This window comes from Suricata suricatta, chromosome 1, assembly GCF_006229205.1.
Source record: "Suricata suricatta isolate VVHF042 chromosome 1, meerkat_22Aug2017_6uvM2_HiC, whole genome shotgun sequence".
NCBI lineage: Eukaryota > Metazoa > Chordata > Mammalia > Carnivora > Herpestidae > Suricata > Suricata suricatta.
In genome coordinates this window covers 108,209,077-108,230,331 of record NC_043700.1, presented here as the reverse complement: position 1 = coordinate 108,230,331, position 21,255 = coordinate 108,209,077, and the positions used below count along the sequence as shown (strand labels likewise).

Below are 21,255 nucleotides of genomic sequence, written 5' to 3'. Positions count from 1 at the left end.
AATTTCTTCAACTATATACCAGATACTACATGACCTCCCACCTTTGTCCCAGGGTGCTATTTTGTGGTTGTCTTAGCAGAACGTTTGACTGAATGATTAAACCTATTTCCCCTTCTTTTTTCGAGATAATCTTTGGATTTTATTTCGTGTCCCTCCGCAAGCATTTAAAAAAACCCAAACACCACAGGGCCGCCTGGGTGGCTCAGCTGGTCAGGTTATGATCCCAGGGTTATGGGAATGAGTCCCACATTAGGCTTTGTGCTAAGTGGGGAGACTGCTTGGGATTCTCTCTCTCTGCCCTTCTCCTCTGCTCATGCTCTTTCTCCCTCTCTCCCAAAATAAAGAAATAAAACTTCAAAAAATATATACATATATATCCACAGTCTCTTGGTCATAGATGGTTTTATAGCTAGACAACGTTGTTGGACTCCAGAGAGTCAGAAGATGATGTTGGGGCTTACCCCTAGAATTGTGATTAGTTTGCTGAAGAGAAGTGTCTATATCTGTACATGCTGGAACATTATCACAGTCAGAAAGGGGTCATGTAAGGAAAGTCCGGAAAGGTGAGGGCCAGCAAGGGTGTCTGTGTCGTTGGCAAGATCCCATTAGTGGTGATTTGCTCCCCAAACAGAAAGCATTAGATTGTTTTATTGTTCGGGGAAGATTGCTAACACAGCAGCAGGACTTCTCCTTCACACAGTAAGTCAGCAGGAGGCTAAGGAATTTTTGTTCTTCAGTGTGTCTGGCTGCAATTAATCCCACGTCTAAGTGGGTACTATTATGTATCTTCACTGTGCTGACCGGTGTACCCCGCAGTGAAACCTTGTGTAGATGTCGAGGACAGAAGCAGGGAGAGGCTCGGAAGCACAGTTCTGGAAAAGCAGGGTCTAAAGCACTTTCCTTGGAGTTGTTCAGGTGGGGAACAGCCCTGGAGGTGGGGGGGGGGATCAGGGGAGGTGAACTAGGGAGCACTGAGGTTGGAGGGGTCGAGGGGAAGGAGAGTCCACCAAGGCTAGTAAGATACAGGTCCCTTTGGAAGCAACTCTTCCGGAAATGATCTGCCTGTAAGTAGTCTTTCTTCATCATCAGAAATCTTGTTTTCTTGCTTTGTGCTCTTTTTTCAAGTACCATGTCTGAGTCCCTTCTGGTTCAAATTTTGGTTCCAATCTAATGAGAGGTGAGGAGGCAGCATCGGGGTTATGTGAAGGTGTCTGGATGTAGTTCTGTGTTTCCTCACACCCTGTGCAGAAAAGACCGTCTTCCCTGGAGTGATGCACCCTCCTCCAATAATCCCTCCTAAGAGATTCCACTAGAACCTGAGGGATGTACGGTAAAGCGATCTCACCAGGAAAGCAAATTCAGGAAAACGATGCCTAGACCTGCTCTGTGAGGAGGAAAGAGTGTGACTTCTGTGGGCAGGAGTGTGTGGAGAAACATCATCAGACTCACAAAAATTATTATTATACTATAATAATTGTAGGTTAAAGGGACAAAGAAAGATTTTACCCTATTATGGTGCATTATTTTCTCCCATTTGGAAGCGATGGCTCAAGTGTGGCCAATTTGTGAGGCCTCTTAGGCAACAGGCTTTGGAATTAATTTCTTACCCCAAGGGCTTCATTTTAGTCTTGGTTTCAGTCAGACTTACTATCTGTGTGAACTCAATCAAGTTTCTTGGTTTCTTTGAGCCTCAGGTTTCTGACCTGTGACCTCTACGTCATAACATTAGCTATAGGGAATGGCTACTCTGAAGACCCAATATGAGAGTCTTTGTGAATGTACATCATAAATTACTATATACATTTTAATCTTTTGCTCCAGCCATAGCAAATATATAAAGACTATTAAGCACTTTTTTTTTTGGTGTCAGCCTCATTCTAAGTTCTATTTATTGTCCCCGTTTTTGTTTTCTTATTTCTTTCCACTTCCAATTTGCAAATATGCTGAATATATAAACCGTTTTTGGGAAAAGATAGGGTATGTGTAAATAATCAAAAAATTATAATTTTTCTAGTGGATTGCTAAAAGAATCAGAAAGATAAACTAATATGTCAACCTTCCCCACTTTACCGCCAACCTAACATCAGCCCTGCTAGCTTATACAAACCTCCATCACTGACTTAGAGTGTGCCAGGTGCCATCTGTGGCACTTTACTTGCCATAACTTTCTAGGGGAGGTGATACTTGATCAGTGTTTACCTGATTGACGAAATCAGTTATGTTGCTCACTTTATATGGCCCAGGAGTGGACAGGTCTTGACTTTAGGCCATGTACCATCCAGAGCCACCAGCTTGGTACCACCACAGGCTGTCTTCTTGTGGAGACACCTCCCAGTTCACATACCTAGAAATGGTAGGAAAAATCCATTCATTCATTCCATAAACAGTTAATGAGCCTCTACTATGCACTGGGCACTAAGGCAGACACCTCAGGGAATGTAGGAATGCATAATGGATGGTCCCTACTCTTCGGGAGTGCTTGGACCCGTGGAGAAGCAACTATTAGGTAACCAAGTAGCTTCATGAAGCAGGGAGGTACGGCAGAGTGCTTGAGTGCATGGTCCCTGGAGCTGGCCTGCTCTGTCATCTACCAGCTGAGTGGCCTTGGACACCAGCCTCTCAATGCCTCAGTGTCCTATCTATATCTATAGAGTATTAATACTAAAGGTTGTGGTGAGGTTTACTTAAATCAACACATGTAAAACATGTAGAACAGTGCCTGGCACCACAGAAAACCCTTGATAGAGGATGGTGATGGTGACAAAGATGGTGGGTGTGGTGGAGATAAGAGGTCCAACATGGAAGGCATGTTAGTTATCCAGGAGGCTGGGAAGGGCACTGCAGAACTGGTCGTGCTGGCAGAGGAGAGGGAGCTCCCTCCAGGTGGAGGGTTTGGCACTACGGGGCCAGTTAAGGTAGAGAGAAGGATGTTCTATGTTCTGAGAATTGTCTAGTCAGGCAGTTAACTGCTCGCAATTCCTGAATTCTGAGCGTGATGCTAGAGTGGAAACAAACATGGTGAGTTTCCATCTCAAGACCATTTTGTTTTTTACCATGGTTGGTAACAAACAAATTGGCTGGGCTGGAAAAACATGGTTTGTGAGCAAATATATACTTTTGTCAAATAGACATGGTCAGTGTCTACAGAGGCAGGAAGGCTGATAGCAAGAAGAATTTGTCTTGTTAATTCCAGATTGGGGAACATCTTGTTAGGAAAATGAAAGGTTTAAACAAATCTGAATGAAGGTTGATGGTGTGGTCTGAGTTTAGCAAATTATTTCGTAGTCTTTCACCTTCTTTTAAAAAAAAAGTCATGTAGAGGCTCATGACCCACAATCAAATGATATCAATGTTGAGCCCAAACCCCAATAAAACCCGTCATTTTTTTATCCTCCTTATTCCTAGAAATGTCTTTTAAAAAATGAGAGACATGAATTGTCATAAGTCTCCAAAATGACAGAAATTACTAAAAATAAAACAAATGACAGGTAGTGAGAAAAAGTCCCACTTAACTAGAACTTGTACATAAATAAGTCCACTTATATATAATTCAGTGTATTCTTGTTCGAAAACATTGAATTCCCAAACAGAATAATCAGTTTAAAATTAATGTGGTTTATTAACAATTAAAAGTGATAACACAAACTGAAGAAATTGGAGGTGAAATGTTGAGTTTCCTTTGATAGGTAGAGTAATTACAAAGTGTGCTTTTGAAGTTCAAGAAGACAGCCTTAGGACACAACATTTTTAAAGTAAAAATTGGCTTGCCCTCTGTTCAAGTGATTTATTTTGCACTAAGCAATGGGTGTGAGACATGATGTGATTTAAAATTTCATCCCTTGATGGAACTGCTTGAGGGTGACATGATTTTTTTCTTTTTTCTTTTCTCAGCCTGCTCAGCCTATGAAGTTTCCTATCTAAAAATTAATCTTCTGAAATTCCTTAGGAATTTAAGGAAACCTAATCTTTTGGCATGTAAACAAAAGGGACTGAGCATATTGCTTTCCCTCTGACATTCGACATCCAGGAGCCCAGGTGGCCCAGGTGGCCCCTAGCCGGAGCTGGTGCTTACCCAGGCCATGCAAATCCAGCCATTCTTGTTTGGTTGCCTATTGAGTAATTACTTTTGGAAAACTTCACCTCTGCCATTAAAAATTCTCTTTCTCTCTTAACAAAGCTTGAAAGGTGTGGGGGTGAATTGAGGAGGGGAAGTGTAATATCCTTGAAGAGGAAAGTTAAAAGGAACTGGGATTTGGTTAAAATAGAGGTTTAGATGATCAAGGGAGCAGGTTGCTGAGGGAGAGAAGGAGAATCATCATTTAAAAAGCTCATTGATGTGTTACATGTTTCAGTGAGTGCTTCTTCTCTATTTTTGCCAAGGAAAAGAAATGCATTTAAGAGATTTTTAAAAGTTTTCAATAGTCTGTTTATTATAAAGAAAAAGGAACTTGAAAAAACATCTCTTATGTTGCTAGTACATGCTCAATGTCTCAGCGGAGGGGAGGGCAGGCCCTGATCTATGTAGTGTTTGTCAATGTCCTTGGTGTAGATGCTCCCATTATGGGGGATCCTGTAAGTGTGGGTCCTGTAAGTGTAAACACGTGGAGCTGGGAAGAGATGCACAGTAACACACCATCACTCTTTCCATTGTACAGATCCAAGAAATGCAGATAACCCCAGGAACACAAACAGTAAAATGTTATAAAACAAATAAAAAAAAAGGAAGTGATGAGTTCTGAGTACTTGTTATCTTTGTTTTTAATGTAATTTTTTAATGTTTATTTTTGAGAGAAAGGGAGAGCGAGCATGTGAGAGGCAGAGGGACAGAGAGAGAGAGAGAGAGAGAGAGAGAGAGAGAGAGGGAAGGAGGGAGACACAGAATCCAAAGCAGGTTCCAGGCTCTGAGCCATCAGCATAGAGCCCGACATGGGGCTCAAACCCATGAACTGCCAGATCATGACCTGGGCCAAAGTCGGCCGCCCAACTGACTGAGCCACCCAGACACCCCTTTAATATAATGTAATTATAAGTTTATATAAATTGATTTTTAATTCTGTGTTTAACAACCAGCTCACAACTTTTCCTGAATTTTTAAGGTGGCGCTCAAGAACCAATATAAGCTGGTTCTAGCGTGTCACTGAATACGCATATGATATCTGTGGAAAGGGGTTTGGAAGATCACATCCCAAATTATTGACCATGGTAAGTACCTCTTGGTGGGGGCTTGCTGTAGTATGTAGCAGGGGACCTTCATGCATTACTCTGTATACTTCTCTTTTGTAGGTATTGCTAGCATAATAAAAGTGGATACAAGATGGTTTTTCTAAAATATGAATTGTTTTTATACCAATACCTCCTTTCCCTCCTTTCAGTGGAACACAAACCCCTGAGGTATCAGGGCTCAACAGAGAGAGTATTGAACTGGGCACTAAACACTTTGTTTTTAATTATGTTTCGGCCTCTGACAGTCTGGATAACTGAGAGCAAGTTATTTAACCTCTCTGAACCTTGTGATCTTTGACAGATGAAGACATTTGGAGTTTGTCTGTAAGAGTCTATTCAATTCTATCTAACCTTTACATTTCTGATTATTTCTTATCTCATTCAATATGTATAAAGACTGCAGAAGATCCAGAGCACACCCAGGGACAAAGAGTTCTGTGAAGTCCCAACTCACCACTGATTTTATTATTTTATTTATTGATTACTTCTTTTATTCCCTGACTTTTCAGATTATGGAGCTGAAACTCATGGTCCCTGTTAGTAATCATAATGATTGGCTGGGTTGAGAGAACAGGGTTGTAAATTAGCTAAAGGGAGGTGCAGAAGATGTTCTCAGGTTAACTCTATTCCTAGCACAGCCAGTTGGTTGACTGGCTCATGGATGGTGTGTGTGGTGAGGGGGCCTGGAACTTGTGCCCTGGAGGAATCCTCTCCCTCTGCCGCCTGGCTCACATTCTCCTGGAATATATTGGCTTAAGTAGCTGTTGGTCTTCATTGAGCTGACTGTAGACTCTGACCAAATTAAGAGTTTGTTCAAAATCAAAATAATAAAATGGATTTTGATTGTTTTTATTTTTAAACTATAAAATATTAGATATTCATTGTAGAAAACTCAGTAAATATAGATGAGCAATAAGGAAAAAGGAAGATTATTGATTTTATTATTTTTATTTATTTTTTTAAGATCGTTGATATGAAAGTGTACAATTTCCATTTTTGTTTTATTATGTTTTGTATATATGTATCTGGATATATGCATGTTTGAAATAACATCATCCTTTTTGAGACTGAAACATAGCATATACTCAGAGCGTGGGCTCTGGAGCCAAAGTGCTCAGGCTGGAATCCTGCCTCCACCTGCTAACTGTGTGACCTTGTATGCTTAACCTTGCCACTCTGTGCCTTAGTTTGCTCATCTGTAAAAAGAGGACGTAGAACATGCCCTGTAGTTTGCTGTGAGGACTAAGCACACTAAGAATATAAAGCTTGTGTAGAACAGTGCTTGGTACATCATTCAATGAACAACAGCTATTTTTGTTTTATCCTATTGTATATTGTTTTGCCATTGTTTACTAACCTTGCTGTCAGATGTGCAAGTGGCTTCTGATTTTTCACAACTGAGATGAAATCTCATATAAGTTACAACTTTACATATATCCTTTGGATAAAATCTTAGACATGGAATCGCTGAGTATGCATATTTTAACCACATATTGTAAAAATGAAACTCCTCTCTATACACAGATTAAAGAACAGCCACGTGAGTGCACAAACAAGTGTGTCCTATCTCTCCCTCATGTCAATGCCACCGAGTAGATTAAGCTTTCACATTTTTCTCAAGATGAGAAGTATGGTCTACTTCCATAATATATACAAATCTATGCTCTTCATCTTAAATGCAAAATAAATGCCCTGAGACACTATTAAACTGTGAATAAATCATTAAATTGAAAGCAAGCGTCTTTTTCCACAATTGTTTCACCTGATTGTGGGTAGGTATGGAAATACATCAGTGTCGAGCAATTTTCCCCTTCCCCCGCACCTCCACCCCCCTAGCCCCAAACTGCCCCCTACCTAGCCCCACTATTGGACAGCAACAACGGGAGAGACACAAACTGCCTCAGGGAGAGCCTGTACCCCAGGGTCAGGAGGCAAAGGGCATTCCTGCCTCTCCTTCCCAGCCTTCTGGTCAGGGCAGACTGCGGAGCCTGGCACTTCTTGCTGCTTTGAGGCAGAGCCTTTCCACGGCCTTAGGAGAAGATGCTTGTCCATCCCTTTGGGCTTATTACTGTGCTTGAAAATCGTGTCAGCCTGACTGGGAGGGATGCCGATGAAGGAAGGCTACAATGGACAGTGCATCAGTGAGGCTTCTGCTGAAGACCAGAACCCTCAAGACACTGGAGACGCTCAGGCAGGAGCTGGAGCTGCGGTCCACCAGGTGGGATCTCTTCTTCCCAGGAAAAAAAACCTCAGGTCTTTTAAGGTCTTCTGATTGGGAGAGGCCCACTCAGATGATTGAGGACAATCTCATTGACTGATTGTAGATGTTAACCGTATCTGCAAATTATTGTCACAGCAATACCTAGACTGGGGCTTAATAACTATTGAATACTCTAGCCTAGCCATGCTGACACATAGGCAGTTCCAAAAAGAAGCCAGGGTTCATGAACAGAGTCCAATTCCCTCTTTCACAAGGTCCCTGGGCCCCTGGGAGCTCCATCCCAGGGAATGAACAAGACTGTTGAGCTGATGTAGAAGCTGTCCTTAGTCAACTCCTCTCATGGAAGAGGGGAGTGCCCACCTCTCCTCATAGGAGGCAGAAGGAATTCATCCCTATTTTCATGCAGGATGATTTGGAAATTTTAAGTCATCAAGCTCATGTAACTAATGATTTTAGAGGAAGGTCTTGAATATTCACTCAAAGGACTATTGGGGAAAATGGAGGTCTAATCAGTCTAATGCTCAGAGGAGCGCTACTTTCATGGGATAGTAGGAGTAGATGCAAAGTGAAGAGTCGTGGTTAAAGAGTTTTAAGAAATTTTGGATTAAAGTTTTTTTAAATTAATTTACTACCAGGTTGGTTTCCATATAACATCCAGTGCTCTTCCCCACAAATGCCCCTCTCCATGACCATCATCCCCCTTCTCCTTTCCCCCTCCCTCTTCACCCCTCAGTTTGTTTTCAGTATTCAAGAGTCTCTCATGGTTTGTCTCCCTCCCTCTCCCTAACTCTCCCCCCCCACCTTTCCCCTTCCCATGGTCCCCTGTTAGAATTCTCCTGTTAGACCTATGAGTGAAAACATACAATATCTGTTCTTCTCTGCCTGACTTATTTCACTTAGCATGACTCCCTCTAAGTTTATCCACTTTGCTACAAATGGCCAGATTTCATTCTTTCTCATTGCCATGTAGTATTCCATCTTCTTTATCCATTCATTATTTGGTAGACATTTAGGCTCTTTCCATGATTTGGCTATTGTTGAAAGTGCTGCTATGAACATTGGTGTACATGTGCTCCTATGCATCAGCACTTCTGTATCCCTTGGGTAGATCACCAGCAGTGCTACTGCTGGGTCATAGGGGAGTTCTATTGATAATTTTTTGGGGAACCTCCACACTGTTTTCTAGAGTGGCTGTACCAGTTTCCATTCCCACCAACAGTGTAGGAGGGTGCCCATGTCTCCACATCCTTGCCAGAATCTATATTCTCTTGATTTGTTCATTTTAGCCACTCTGACAGGTGCGAGGTGGTATCTCAGTGTGGTTTTGATTTGTATTTCCCTGATGATGCGTGACGCTGAGCATCGTTTCATGTGCCTGTTGGCCATCTGGATGTCCTCCCTGGAGAAGTGTCTATTCATGTCTTCTACCTATTTCTTCACTGGATTATTCATTTTTCGGGTGTGGAGTTTGGTGAGTTCCTTGTATATGTTGGATACTCGCCCTTTATCTGATATGCCATTTGCCACTATCTTTTTCCATTCCGTCAGTTGCCTAATGTTTTTTTGATTGTTTCCTTTGCGGTGCAGAAGCTTTTTATCTTGATGAGGTCCTAATAGTTCATATCTGTTCTTGATTCCCTTGCCTTTGGAGATGTGCTGAGTAGGAAATTGCTGCAATTGAGGTCAAGGAGGTTGTTTCCTGCTTTCTCCTCAAGGGTTTTGATGGTTTCCTGTCTCACATTCAGGTCCTTCATCCAGTTTATTTTTGTGTATGGTGTAAGAAGGTGGTCTGGTTTCATTCTTCTGCATGTTGCTGTCTTTTCTCCATGAGATACTCTTTCCTGCTTTGTCAAAGATTAATTGTCCATACACTTGTGGGTCCAGTTCTGGGTTCTCTATTCTATTCCATCGGTCTATGTGTCTGTTTTTTGTGCCAATACTGTGCTGTCTTGATGATGACAGCTTTGTAGTAGAGGCTAAAGTCTGTGATGCCTCCCGTTTTGGTTTTCTTTTTCAATATACTTTGGCTATTCAGGGTTTTTTGTGGTTCCATACAAGTTTGAGGATAGTTTGTTCTAGCTTTGAGAAGAACGCTGGTGAAATTTTGAATGGGGTTGCTATATGTGCTGCCGAAGTGAGCACTGAATGGGGTTGGATTAAATGTGTAGATTGCTTTGGGTAATAATGACATTTTAACAATGTTTATTCTTCCAATCCATGAGCATGGGATGTTTTTCCATTCTTTGTGTCTTCTTCAATTTCTTTCATAAGCTTTCTATAGTTTTCATCATATAGGTCTTTAACATCTTTGGTTAGGTTTATTCCTAGGTGTTTTATGGTTTTCCGTGCAATTGTGAATGGATCAGTTTCTTGATTTCTCTTTCTGTTACTTCATTATTGGTGTATAAAAACGGAACCGATTTCTGTACATTGATTTTGTACCCTGCGACTTTACTGAATTCATGGATCAGTTCTAGAAGGCTTCTGGTGGAATCAGTCAGGTTTTCCATGTAGAGTATCATGTCATCTGCAAAAAGTGAAAGTTTGACTTCTTCTTTGCCAAGTCTAATGCCTTTTATTTCCTTTTGTTGTCTGATTGCTGATGCTAGGACTTCCAGCACTATGTTAAACAACAGTGGTGAGAGTGGACATCCCTGTCTTGTTCCTAATCTCAGGGGGGAAAGCTCTCAGTTTTTCCCCATTGAGGATGATATTAGCTGTGGACTTTTCATAAATTGCTTTAATAATGTTTCAGTAAGTTTCTTCTATCCAGACTTTCTCTAAGGTTTTTATTAAGAAAGGGTGCTGTATTTTGTCAAATGGTTTTTCTGCATCTATCGATAGGATAATATGGTTTTTACCTTTTTTTTTTTTTGTTAATGGGATGTATCACACTGATGGATTTGCGAATATTGAACCAGCCCTGTAACCCAGGAATGAATCCCACTTGCTCATGATGGATAATTCTTTTTATGTGCTGTTGAATTCGATTTGCTAGTATCTTGTTGGGTGTTTTTGCATCTGTATTCATTAATTATATTGGCCCGTAGTTCTCTTTTTTTGTTGGATCTCTGGTTTGGGAATCAAAGTGATACTTGCTTCGTAGAATGAGTCCGGAAGTCTTCTATTTCTGTTTTTTGGAATAACTTGTGAAGGATGGGTGTTAACTCTGCTTTAAATGTCTGGTAGAATTCCCGTGGGAATCCATCTGGCCCTGGGCTTTTATTCATTGGGAGATTTTTGATAACTGATTCGATTTCTTCACTGGTTATGGGTCTGTTCAGATTTTCTATCTCTTCCCGTTTGAATTTAGGTAGTGCATGTGTGTTTAGGAATTTGTCCATTTCTTCTAGATTGTCCAGTTTGTTGGCATATAACTTTTCATAGGAATCTCTGATGATTGCTTGTATTTCCAAGGGATCAGTTGTAATAAATCCATTTTCATTCATGATTTTGTCTATTTGGGTGTTCTCTCTTTTCTTTCTGAGGAGCCTACCTAGAAGTTTATCAATTTTGTTTATTTTTTCAAAAAACTAACTCTTGGTTTCATTGATCTGTTCAATTTTTTTCTTTAATTCTGTATTGTTTATTTCTGCCCTGATCTTTATTATTTCTCTTTTTCTGCTGGGTTTGGGGTGCTCATGCTGCTCCCTTTCTAGTTTCCTTAGGTGCTCTGTTAGATTTTAATTTGCGCTTTTTCCAGTTTGTTGAAATAGGCCTGGATTGCAATAAAATTTCCTCTTAGAACTGCCTTTGCTGTGTCCCAGAGAGTTTGGATAGTTGTATTTTCATTTTCATTTGTTTCAATATATTTTAAAATTTCTTCTCTAGTTGCCTATTGGCCCAATCATTCTTTAGTAGGTTGGTTTTCGGAGGTTTTCCAGACTTTTTCCTGTGGTTGATTTCAAGTTTCATAGCATTGTGATCTGAAAGTGTGCATGCGATGATCTCAATGCATTTGTATTTATGGAGGGCTGCTTTCTGACCCAGTATGTGATCTATCTTGGAGAATGTGCCATGTGCATTCAAGAAGAAAGTGAATTCTCTAGCTTCAGGATACAGAGTTCTAGATATATCTATTAATTCCATCTGTTCCAGTGTGCCGTTCAGGTCCATTGTTTCTTTAGTGATTCTCTGTCTGGTTGACCTATCCACTGTTGTAAGTGGAGTATTAAAGTCCCCTGCAATTAGCATATTCTTATCAATAAGATTGTTTCTGTTTGTGATTAGTTGTTTTATGTATTTGGGTGCTCCCAAATTTGGAGCATAGATGTTTATAATTGTTAGCTCTTCCTGATTTAGAGACCCTGTAATTATTATATAATGTCCTCCTTTGTCGGAAGCTGCTGGAGAAGAGATGTGCCTTGCACCAGAAGAGCTGCCAGAAGAAGAGATATGTGCCTCGACCTTGCAAGATCAGCAGCCCGCAGAGCAGAGCTGTATTGTTACTTCCAGCTCTGCAGAACTGTTATCACTCCCAGCTCAGTGGAGCTGTGTTATTGGTTTCCCAGGCTCGGGGCCCGTAGGCTGGGCCTTCCTATCAGTTTCCCAGGCACTGTGCTATGCTGAAACTGCAAGTTATAGTTTCTCTCTTATCCTTGCCCTTGTTTCTTAGCAACTGACTTACATCAAGTTGCCCGTTTTCTGCCTTTAAAAGACGTGTGTGTTCTCTCAATAAATGAGGCTTGATCAGAGACTTGTCTTGCCTCCATTCTCTGTGCCCCCTGCCCCCCAATTCTCACTCCCTCCCTCAGGACCTGCGTTGACTGACCTGCGGGGTGGATCACTCCTTCATCTTTTGTTGCTTCCTTTACTTTAAAGTCCAGTTTGTCCGATATAAGTATGGCTACTCTGACTTTCTTTTGATGTCTAGTCACATGATAGATATTTCTCCATCCCCTTAATTTCAATCTGAAGGTGTCTTCAGGTCTTAGGTGAGTCCATTGTAGACAGCAAATCGATGGATTTTGGGTTTTTATCCACTCTGCTACCCTGTGTCATTGGATTGGAGCATTCAGTTCATTTACATTCAGTGTTATTATTGAAAAATGTAGGTTTAGATTCATTGTCTTCTCTGTAGAGTTCATGTTTGCATTGATGTCTTTGGTGTCTTATATTCCTTGCTACCTTTCTCTCATAGAGTCCCTCTTAGGATTTCTTGTAGGGCTGGTTTGGTGTTGATGAATTCTCTCAATTTTTGTTTATTTGATAAGACCTTTATCTCTCCTTCTATTTTGAATGACAGGCTTGCTGGATAAAGAATTCTTGGTTGCATATTTTTTCTGTTCATCACATTTGGATTAAAGTTAAACATGTTTCTAAACAGAATAACTGGAGTATCTTTATTTTTTTAAAATAGTTTATTACCAGGTTGGTTTCCATATAACACCCAGTACTCTTCCCCACAAGTGCCCCTCTCCATGACCATCACCCCCCTACCATTTCCCCCCTCCCTTTTCAGCCCTCAATTTGTTTTCAGTATTCAAAAGTCAAAGAATCTCTTTAATCTCTTTAATAGGTTAATGTGAATAGGGACTCTGGAAAGGCACTGTAGTATGCAGTATTTCAAGCTTACTTGAAGGTGCCATCAATTTTTTGCTGAGTATATTTTGAGTCTAGTGTCCCATGAAATACTTTGGGAAATCTATACCATTGGCCACTGAGAATACAATTGGGATAGATTTCCTTCCAGATTATCTCATGCACTACCATCTAGCACCACTAGCTTCTGTACAGAAGTAAGTTTGTGGAAGACATTATTGAACACCCACTCTCAGGCACTAGATGTCCATATGTGACAGGTATTATGATCAGTGCCGGGAACATGGGATTGTCCAAGTCTGACACAGGCCCTCATCTCATGGAGCTTATGTCTTTCTCTAGACATATGTCCCCTCCTCAGGAAATGACTCCCAATCCCTCAGCTGTTCTAGATGGAGCCTCAACAGACCCACCATCATCTCTGGGGCACAAGTGTCTTATAGGTTAAAGGATTATAGAAATGAGACCCATGTATCCAAGCAAACCATCTGTGTCTTGGCCAGAGGAAGGGAAGTGCTAAGAAAATTCACATTGCCTTGCCAGAGAACTAGATCAAAACTAAAAGAAAGAGAATCCTTTCATGTGGGATGGGAAGTTTGGCAAAAAACAATGCCTCTGGGATTGATGGAAATAAAAGATGACCAATTTCCCCTTCCTGCTGCCAACATTTTCTCCTCACAGCCAGAGACATCTTTGACTCAAAATCTTGAATATAAAAAGATTTAAATAACAACAACAACAACAACAACAACAGCAACAACAAGAAACCCCTGAGGTTTTCCACAGCCATATAAAGTTAAAAAGCTGGCCAGGAAAGCCCATATCTGCTGTTCCTACCTCTGGGTTCCTTATCAGTCTTACTTTGCTGAAGCTGAATTTTAGTCAGTGTGAGATACTCTTTTGTGAGTCTTTAAAAAAATGGGGTGCCTGGGTGACTCAGTGGGTTAAGCGTCCGACTTCAGCTCAGGTCATGATCTCACAGTTAGTGGGTTTGAGCCCCGTGTCTGGCTCTCTGCTGACAGCTCAGAGCCTGGAGCCTGCTTCAGATTCTGTGTCCCCCTCTCTCTCTGCCCTTCCCCTGCTCATGCTCTGTCTCTCTCTGTCTCTCAAAAACAAATAAAAATATTAAACAAACAAACAAGCAAACAGATTGGCTGCCTTATGCTAGACTGCTGATTCCTTGGTTTGCCCCATGTCTTACATACTTGTCAAGCTCATCCGGGGCAGCTATAATAGACCTAGCCAGTGCTGAATTGTGAGCACAGCCTGCAGGCTTTCTAGAGTAGGTGTCCTATCCTGGGGAGTGCTCACTGGCAAAGAGGAATTGATTCTCCAAGATGATTGCTGGGAGACAGGAATAACAGAAGGCTGTCTTTCCTTGTATCTTACTCTTAATATCAAGGAACACACTTGTATTAAACATTAATTTTATGTAAAGCATAAAAGAAAGAGACATTAAAGTAGGTCAGATATCTTGATGGTAGAAAGTTATATTTTACTCAAAATGGGAAATTATCAGTGGATGTTTTCTCAAGTTGGAATTGGATATGGGCCTGAAAAATTGTCCCTTTTATGTTTATTCTAGTGTCTGGTCTCAGCCCTTTTGCAACTCCTTTCCCGTAATCCTTCCATCTGGCTCCACATACTCAATTTTTAAATCAGCTTTGATCAGGTAGGTGAGTGGGTTTAGTATCTTGGCCTTACCAGGTAGTGGGGCATGACTTCATCTTGTTGTTACAGACTGTTTTGGGGATGAGTACTGACCTATCCATTTAGTTGTAGTTTCCCCTTAATATTGTACTCCCACTAGTTTCCAGTCCACTCCATCTTGATGTTTAACATTTTTTTTAAACATTCCTTCTTCTAAATCCCTTTGGAATCTACAACAGTTCTTATCTTTGAAGGAGTTGGTCCTCTAGCAAGTCAATTTCCTTAACCATGCTTGCACTCATCCTGAGCAAGATTTGTCCAAGTGATAGAGAAAATTTTTTCTAAAGGTCATATATGACCACATGAAGCTTTGTAAATGGTAGTTGTCAGTAATGCATGCTCAGGGCCAGTCTGTGTGGGTTCAAATCCTGGACCTATCATTTACTTGGTGATAGCCTTTAGTAAATCATTTAATCTCACTGGACCTCAGTTTTTGCATGTCTAAAATAGATGCATAAGCTTGTTACTAAAGCACTTAGAATAATACATACCACATGGTAAATGGTCAATAAAGTTAACTATTATTGTTGATATTATTATTTTTCTGGTTGATCTAAGGGGACTCTGAGTTCAACGGAGACAGAATTCATCCATTTGGTTTCTACTCTGAGAGTGGTACGGATGTGGGAGGTGTTTATCTGGATTGCCAAATTCACACTCATATTTCCTACTTGGCAGAGAGTTCAAGATTGACCCAGGACATGTTTACCTCCCAAATCTGCTATAGTAACTTTGGAGTTAGGAGTTAAAACATGGTCTACTCTAATTTTGTGTACAATGTAAAGATTGTCACCATTGCACATCAAACTCCACACTGATCATTACACAGGAACTTAGGTAAGGTAAACAGGTGACCTCTCACCTGTTTTACTGCTGGAGCACCGCCTGGATGAGTACCCCTCCCCACCTTTGAACACCAAGCTTTGAACTGTTGCCTAAGACTCTCACACCTTTTCTTTAAAATACTTCTTAATTTGACTATTACCCTTGGGGAAATCTGCTTGCCAAAAATTCCAACAGTAACTATGGGCTTGAGATCCTGGGGGTAAATTAGTATTGGATTTCTGGGCAATTTGCCCTAAATGCTAATGTGTAAAAATGCACCTGGATGAGGACGCTTTCCTTCTGAATCACAGATTTGTGGCCTGATTTTTACTTACAAGAAGAAAAATGCTAATTTTTAAGAAAACTAAGTTCATTAAAGGGGATTTACCTAGATAACAACTACCGAGATGTACCCAACTTGAAAGCTAAGACTCCTTGACATTCACCTTGGCATCCCTCACAACTCCTAGCCAAATGCTTTGAACATTGTAGACACTCCCTGTAATAAGGTGTGCTGAAAAGAGGCTGTGTACTGGAGGCATAGAGTCTTGGGTTCAAATTCATCTTCTGCCACTTACCTACCAATGTTGGGGTCTTCTTGACTAAGTGTTTAACTTCTTTGAGAACCACTTCTGAAGAAAATAATGTAGGTAAGGTGCCTGCCACATTCTCTTCCATTGCCAAACGTCATGTGATTGAATGTAGGATCCCATCCCAATTCCAGGGACCCTCCTGGACCTTTGAGAAACTTATTTTGTAGTGCTTAATTGTATTTTTAAAAAAATTTTTTAAAAATGTTTTTATTTATTTTTGATACAGAGAGAGACAGAGCATGAGAGGGGGAGGGTCAGAGAGAGAGGGAGACACAGAATCCGAAGCAGGCTCCAGGCTCTGAGCTAGCTGTCGGCACAGAGCCCGATGTGGGGCTCGAACCCACGAATGTGAGATCTGACCTGAGCTGAAGTCGGAGGCTTAACCGACTGAGCCACCCAGGTGCCCCTGTAGTTCTTAATTTTATAAACTTTTCTCAAAACCATTGCTATTAGAAAATAATCCACTAAGCATAACCTAATTTTTTAAAGCTTAGAGATAAATCACATTTACTCTTTGGCTACTCAGTTTTTAAAAACCCTAATTACTATGCCTTTGGTGAAAATTAGCTACTTTTTAAAGTAGAATATAAATTATTCTTCACTCACTTTTATGAAATCATGAAATCCTTCGGACAGACGTTAATTCTGTTTTGAATATTTCATACCCTTGGAAAATTCTCAATCCAACCTTCCAGGCAGAAAAAACAGATTACTCACCAAGGAAGCTACTAAGATTGGAATTGACTTTTCATAGGTAAACAGTATAAACTAAGAATTCCACATGCAGCCAAATTGTCATTCAATTGTGGAGATATGAGAAGACATAGAAAACATACTACTACATACCTTTTATTACAAAAGTTACTCTCGGAAGCCCTCTACCTAAATGAAAAATAAATCAGAATAAAGAAGTCAAGAAGGAAAGCCAAGGCATACATGATAGAATGATGAGCATGAAACATATAGTAACTAATGGTCATTGTTAAGTTTAATGCAAAGTTTAAGGATTTTTATGCCAGAGGAGACAGATTATAACAATAAAACAATTTGTGACTAAAATTTAATTTTACTTCAGTGAAGCCTAGTAGTGGGGAAAGGAGTTAAAATTCTTCTGAAGTTCTGATCTTGATGGTTGTGTGGAGTTAGGTTACAGATTTTGAATAACTCTAGGCTTTGATAGAGAAATAGAAGTTCACTTACGTTTGTTAGAGTGAAATAAGCACATGCTAATAAGAAAGAAACAGGTATAATAAACTGAAGTGAAATTGAGAAGGCAGCAATTACACTACATCATAGTAAGAATATATAAGCAGGCAGAATGAATGCGAATGAATTCCTTCTTTCCCCCACACCACTAAACAACACATGCACACATGAACAAGAAAAGGCTTTCCAGTTGGGTGAAAGAGCAAGAGCATTATTTTGTATGTATAAGAGACATACATAAAAGCAAATGACCGAGGGGACACCTGGGCGGCTCAGTCGGTTGGGCGCCCCACTTCCACTCAAGTCATGATCTCCTGGTTGGTGAGTTCGAGCCCTGAATCAGGCTCTGTGCTGACAGTGTGGAGGCTGCTTAGAATTCTCTGTCTCCACATTTCTCTCTCTCTGCCTCTCCCCTACTTGCTCTCTCTCTCTTTTTCTCAAATATAAACATAAAAAAGAGCAAATGACAAAGAATTATTTTTAAAAAGAGACATAAAAAGATACATCAGGTAAATGCATGCAAAAGGAAATTAGAAATGGAATATAAGAGAAAGAAAGACTTTAAGATAAAATAGACTAACAGAATAGAGGGACTATTTTAATATTAATAAAAGGTAAAATCTACGAAGAACATACCTTTATACACTGAATAATGCTTCACTGAATTGAAAACCATTTGCAACCAATATGGCAAAACAAAGCTTATAAAAGTTCTTACAAATTTATTAGAAGTCAATATTCCAAAAAAAACCAAAACAAGCAATGTGTATACTAACAAGTAGATCATAAAAGAATAAATACAATTGTCCATTAAATATATTGAAAGGTCCTTTAGCTTTCCATAGTCAATGAAATGCAGATTAAAGACATGGTGATATATTTTTTACATATCAAATTGGCAAAGATTTTAAAACAGTTATGACACTTAGTTTTTTGTGAGGATATGAGGAAACTGGTACAATAAAGCAACTCTTGGTAGGAAGGTGGACTCATAAAATATTTATTTTTGGAGAGAGTTTGTCAGTATTTATGAAAAATTTTAAATGGATCCATTTCTAGGAATTTATCCTACAGAAGCATTCACACACCTACACAAAGACGTATTTATAAAGCTATCCAGTATAGCATTATTATTAGAAAGAAACATTAGAAATAAATTATATGTTCATCAACAGAAATTAAATTCTAGCACTTCCCTACAATGGAATACCATGCAACTATTAAGAATGAAGTATGCAATGATATAGAATAATTTATATAACATATTAATGGAAAAAAGCAAATTTCATAGCAGTATATATAGTATGAACTTTTTGTCTGTTTGCTTATACATTCGTTGTAACAAGAATAGAAAATACCAAGTAACTGGTAGCAATGCTTGTCTCTAAAGATGAGTTAAGACTGTGGAATTGAATGAGATTGCTCAAGGCAAGCTAAAATGAGGAGAGAAAATCTAATAGAAACATATGAGTCATTTAAGGGTAGGAAACCAGCCTACATCTATTATCCCAAGCATCTGTCTATCTACACACTCACAATCACTGTGTCCCTACTTTGGGCTCACTGTTGTACTGGGTGTTGGGGACACAAAGATGAACGTCAGGTACAATTTCTTTCTTGAGAAGCCCTTACCGTGGAAAAGATCATGGTGTATCCTTCATAGGTAATTCAAAATAACAATGATTCTAAACTGTGAATGAGTACGGAAGGGCAGCCAAGGAGGCTGTCAACAGCATGAAGTGCTTGAGGACTGAAGAACACACATTCAAACGGTTCTTGGATACCACCTGGGTATGCTACAATTCAACTCAATTCTGACACCATCTACCTGGAGATAGCATCAGATTCCACAGGTTGAGGTCTCGGTTCTATAAGACGACCCTCCACTTCAAATGCCAAAGGAAAGCCTAGGTTGTTACCTGTGCTTCTGACCAGCTATGTATCAGAGGTTCCCGTGACCCCTACCTTGGGTTTGATTAATTTGGTAGAGTGGTTCATGGAACTCATAGAAACATTTTATTTACTAGATTACCAGTTTATTATAAAAGAATACAATCCAAGAGCAGCAGGAAGGAAAAGATGCATAAGGCAAAGTATGGGGAAGGGTGTGGTGCTTCCATGCCCTCTCCTAGGGCACGACTCTCCCCACATCTCCATGTTTTCACCAACTCAGAAGCTTTTGGAACTACGTCCCTTTGGATTTTACAGAGGTTTCACTACATAGGCATGACTGGTTGATTCAATGTCCACCCCCCTTTCCCCTTCCTAGAGGTCAGCGGGGAGGCACTGAAAGTTCCGGCTCCCCTAGTCACATTGGTTGGTTCTTCTGGCAACCAGCCCCCCTCCTTAGGTGCTTTCCAAAAATCATCTCATTACAGAACAAAAATCACCTACTTTTATTGCTCTCATTATTTAGGAAATTCCAATGGTTTTAGGGGCTCTGTGCCAGAAACAGGGATGAAGACCTAATATGCATTTCTTATTATAAGTCGCAATATCACAGTACCTATTGGAATATAGATAATGTGGGCCCACAGTTTCTTCTTTGGAAAGCATAAAAGAAATTGGAGGCCTTAATGATTTACTAGACAAGTTTCACTGACGTGGTATGGATCATGGTGCTCCTCTGTCTTCCATCCCCACTATGAGGTCTGCGATCTTCCACAGAACTGCAGGGTCTAATCTTGAGGCAGTGTGTGTCCTGTCTGAATGTTGTTTAGATAATAGTTTTTAAAAGAATAAAAGGATATGAAATCACTTGACTGGTTTTCTACCCCTTATTGCTTGGAATTTTTTTTTTTTGTCTCATTACATTTGTAAGAATTGAAGTCACTCAGTCTCTTAGAACTTAACTCATAGCCAGCACCCGGCTTTTCCATATGTCCATGATTGGCACGTACCCTGCTTTCTTAGTCTGAAAGCCCCGTCCCCTTCTCCCAACCTGGCTACTATTTTTTCTTCAGTTTTCAGCCCAGATGCGATCTCCTCCTACCAGAAGCTGTCCTAGCTGACTTTGTTAGTACCTGTCTTTTTTCTGTTGTAGCACAAATCTTGTTGTTTGGTTCCAGGTGGTTTGCGGGTCTGACTCCTCCAGATGCTACAGCTGTTTGAGGGCAGTTTGGCACCCAGCACAGGTCCTGATGTATGTTGGGTCCTCATTTAATAAATGCTTTCTGAGTCACTTAGTGATCAACTGAGCAGGAATACCTCATTTTCTAAAATAGAAGTGAAGCGGGAGAGGAGGTGTGATGACATAGCTGACGGACAAGTCCGGACAGAATCAGAGTTGCTCACAGCCACCTGTTATCTCAGTGAAGGGGTGGTTAGGCCACCCGCTGAGAGCAGGGGAGGCAGGGAGTTGGTCTGACCCTTGAGGAAAGTGGTAACGGTTTGGAACAGCTGTTAAGGAGAACGGAAATGGAGTAGATGGGAAACCCTTGAGGGGCCAGTTAAGATAGGAGGTCATAAATTTATAATGGAGCCCTGTAACATGAATATGTAATTTTCTCCAGAAGGGTTAGCAGACCTGAACCAGAAATAGACAAAATAAGGCTAGTTACTATTTATTCCTGCCTACTATATGCCAGTATCTATGCTATAGAATTAAAATGCCAATTGTCTATTCTTTGTCGGGAAGCCTGTAATGTAGTAATTATCATTTCTGTGATATGGCTGGAAAAACTCAGGTCTGTGGAGATTATTATCTTAATAAAGTCACACAGCTGACAACTGACCAAAGCAGATGCAGACCACAGACTGACTCCAAAGGCCAGTACTTTATCTGGGGCTAGGCTTCTGTGCTGATGCTTCCGTGGGTTTACTTGGGTTGAACAGAGCTGGATTTTGTCATGGTGAAGGCAATGAAAGGAGAAAAGAGGCTAGAAAGGAAGGTACTGGCTAGACCGCTGCTGACTAAGTATGGCTCTAGGTAAGTCA

The 21,255-nt window shown here is 40.4% G+C and overlaps 1 long non-coding RNA gene across 1 annotated transcript in view; it reads right to left on the bottom strand.

Moving 5' to 3' along the window:
• Positions 1–388: 388 nt before the first annotated feature.
• Positions 389–21,255, bottom strand: part of LOC115294317 — a 48,368-nt gene continuing 27,501 nt past the window's right edge. Inside the window, exons 3-4 of the long non-coding RNA XR_003909809.1 lie at positions 2,200–2,344; positions 389–1,167 (exon numbers count right to left, since the gene is read on the bottom strand). This is a non-coding gene — a long non-coding RNA (uncharacterized LOC115294317). The remainder of the gene's footprint in view (positions 1,168–2,199; positions 2,345–21,255) is intronic.